The sequence below is a fragment of the Sinocyclocheilus anshuiensis genome, unplaced genomic scaffold, assembly GCF_001515605.1.
Source record: "Sinocyclocheilus anshuiensis isolate Anshui unplaced genomic scaffold, SAMN03320099.WGS_v1.1 scaffold1452, whole genome shotgun sequence".
NCBI lineage: Eukaryota > Metazoa > Chordata > Actinopteri > Cypriniformes > Cyprinidae > Sinocyclocheilus > Sinocyclocheilus anshuiensis.
In genome coordinates, this window is record NW_015544231.1 from 182,316 (window position 1) to 185,960 (window position 3,645).

At 40.4% G+C, this 3,645-nt stretch overlaps 1 long non-coding RNA gene across 1 annotated transcript in view; it reads right to left on the bottom strand.

The window, feature by feature from the left end:
* Positions 1 to 2,988: 2,988 nt before the first annotated feature.
* LOC107697499 (uncharacterized) overlaps positions 2,989 to 3,645 on the bottom strand; it is a 7,859-nt gene continuing 7,202 nt past the window's right edge. Inside the window, exon 3 of the long non-coding RNA XR_001635199.1 lies at positions 2,989 to 3,120. This is a non-coding gene — a long non-coding RNA (uncharacterized LOC107697499). The remainder of the gene's footprint in view (positions 3,121 to 3,645) is intronic.

The window sequence follows — 3,645 nt, forward strand, 5'->3', positions numbered from 1 at the left end:
GTGTTAAACCATCCCAGTCTTGGTAGCTGCACTAACATCAGTTCATCATATTAACAATGCATCATCATCATCAACTTCAGAAACCAGCGGAAAAAATTAGACACACACAGACACAAAATCACTTTTACACTGAACCTTTGTACTATTTGTACTTCACCTTGATTAAAACAATGTATATATATCAGATTTCCAACAAATATGTGTTTGAATGCCGATGTATTAAAGATGCTGTTTGATCAGATGCTAATGAGTCAGTTGAGCTTTCGGACTGCAAGACAATGTTAGCGTGTTTGAAACAGAAAACTCATGTAACTACAGAGAAACCAGCGGTGATTTCCCCAAGGAGTGTCTGATTTAAGATTTACCATTAGCTTCAGTGTTTAGTTTGCAACGGTTAAAAAGAAAGCTCACAAATCCTGTCATTTACTCGCCCTCATGTTGTTTCAAGCCTGTATGAGTTTCTTCTGTTGAACACAAAAGATGATATTTTGAAGAATGTTGGTAACCAATAGCTGACGGTAGCCATTGACTTCCATTGACTAGAAGTCATATACTACGGCTACAAGCAACTGTTTGCTTATTTCACACATCAACATATCTTCTTTTGTGTTCAGCAGAAGAAAGAAACTCATACGGGTTCGGTTGAGTAAATGACAGGATTTTCATTTTCAGGTCACTATCCCTTCAGTAAAACACAGACTGCAGTGAGTCAGAGCTTCTGGTGTCTGTCACAGAGGTCTTTTTGCACGCAGATGAAAGAGGTCAGAGACTCCAGGCCATGATGAGAGAGAGTTTGTGCTGCTGTTCATCAGACTGCCTTCTATCTTCCAGCAGAGGAAGAGCTGGCCCTGACTCCAGACTCTCGGCGAACAGCCATTCATCTGTGAAGTGCGTCAGTCCAGATCACACGAGCCGTCAAGAGACCAACGACACGCGTGTTAGTGATGCACAACTCAAGCCTCCACCTCTCCTCAAACAGCAGACTGGGAGTCTTGAGACACATGCATGTTGTTTAGAAAGAAAACAGTGTTTCCATGCGGAAAGCTTCATCTCCAGAAGTGTGTAGTGTTTGTAATGACTATCAAATATGTCGAGCCTCTTCATTTACTGCTGCACTGATTACAGTATCCTACTCAACTACATCAGAAATAGGAATATAGGCTTCCACTTTACCAGGATAAATGAGCAAAACCATAAAGAATGAGCAATCTCCTGTTGGAGTCGCACACTAGGACGCAAAAACTGCTCGCACGCTCAGACATCACAAAACTACCGAGGTCTTTGTATTATTACACAGCTCTCTTTATCCTGATTGCTCGGTTGCAGCATAGAGACTGACTGACATAAAAACAGCCTCGGAGAACTTCAGTATTACTTTTGCAATGAATAAAATATGGTTGAGAGTCTCCAGTTAAAGCAAGAAAAACGCTGAAAATATGAATGAAAGGAGTATGAATATTGCAAAGTTTTTGTTGTTGAAGTGGACTATCACTTGTATCATGCCTATATTTCAGCTTCCAGCCAAATAGACCACTGTAAGTCACTGTATTTTATGGACCAAAGACAATTTTTACATGCATTAAACGTGTATTCAGCAGTTTTTTTTTTTTTTTTTTAAAGCTTTAGGCATTAATAAATAAATACACAAACCAACAGTTTTTGTTTAGAATCATCTGAATGGTACACACTCACATGAGATCAAGACTGCACTTAAATCATTTCATATACAAACTGTTTTAATTATATGGTGAATTCAGGTAAAATGGGACACTTTGGTGGGGGGGTGGCCAATAGTCCTGAATTAAACTTGTATGGGACAGGTCGCTTCCCTCAGTGATGCCCAAGTTACTTCTTTTGTGTTGGACAGGTAAAGAAGTTCATTGTTGTGTAGAGCACTCTCTAAAACTCAGTAATATCAGTGTAATCAGAGACAATCATGCTGATCCATGTCAATAGATGGCAGTGCGGCGTCTAACTTCACTGAAGAACAGTGATGCTAATGCTAGCTGAACAACTACTGAATGCACCTTGAATTTCAGACCTGAGTGCAACGAATAATCCCATTAACCCCCCCAAACACACAGCCAATCACTGAAGATCAAGCATTATTAGAGAATAAACAAACTTTAATTGGAAGAGTGTTACACAATGGGTCGGGTCGGGCATAAAAACATGACAGATCATCCAAAGCTGCTTAAAAAAGAAAGAGAGAGTCAATTCTACCATTAACTGCTATACACAAGGTTGATGGAGCAGATAGGAGCCGGGAGAGAGAGAGAGAGAGAGAGAGAGAGAGAGAGAGAGAGAGAGAGAGAGCGGGGAGCGCGGACAGAGAGAGAGAGCAGGGAGCACGGGCCTCGCTCGACCGCTAAAAACATCAGCGCTGGCAGTTCAATCTCATTTGTTAATTTAATCAAAAGTTTCTGAAACAGATTAAAAAGATTTAAAAGGGCAAAGAGAGTGACCTCGTGGAAAATCATCTGATTTAAAACAAAGAAAAAAAACAACAGGTTTCGACAAATATATATATTTGAATATTGGTGCCAGAAAATGTCTGGAAATGAGAAAGTTCCCAAAGAGCTGCCTAGGTTTCATGGTGAATGGAGTTTTTTGCGTTGCATCTTGTCGCTGAGAGGTAGAAGCTGCTGTCCTCTCCTCGGTGGAATGTTTGAATGCGTAGAGGAATGATTGGCACCGCCGTCCACCAATGACAATCACACAGTGCCACCGTCCTGTGCTGGCCCCTTACAAACACACATCCATCTTTAGCTCCGCCCCCATCTTCAGCTCATCTTCATATGCTCACATGCTCCTCCTCTTACTATTACACAGTACTCCACCACAAAGTGATCCATTACTCTTCATGAACTAGGAATGTGAATTACTACTGAACAATACAAACAACATAAATCTGGTCTTCAGAAATGGTAAAGACGATCTTTTGAGGGAAAGAGATAAAACGAAGACTAAAAAAAAAAATGCTACAAATGTTAGCTAAGTGGTTCTGGTTGTGAAAGACAGAAGATGAAGATGTATTTCTGTACAGGATCAGAGCTGCTCTTCTCTCCTCCACACGTCCTTCGCCGGATGAAGGGATGAACTCTGAGCCGCACTTCAGCTCTGCGAGAAAAGACAACGCAAACACAGTTACTACACAGATCTCTCAAATCACAGTCATGAGGAGAGTGGGGTAAGATGCGCCACTCTTACCAAAGCTAGGTCAAAACTAGTACCTCCTAATGATCTATTAGCCACAGAAATATACGCTCTACATTATAAACATATTCATGGTACTATCACTCGATTCCTTCACCCACATTCTGAAGAAATCGAGCGAGTCAGTGATTCAGTCAAATATTCAGATTCACAAATACAGTCACTGAATCAATCAGTCAATTAACAAGTCGGTTGAATGAATGATTCAATGACTCACTCATGAAGACTTGCTCACTCATGAGCGACTTGCTGTCACCTACTGGAGGTTTTATTTTCATATTTAGAGTATGATTTTCCACCCATTTTTTAATCATTTTCATTTATGCAATGTGGAATCAACATTTTTCTTTTTAAAGCTAAATTTTTGTAACGTCTTTTCCAATGCAATGACTTTAATCACACATTTGACCCCCCCCCCCAAAAAAAGAT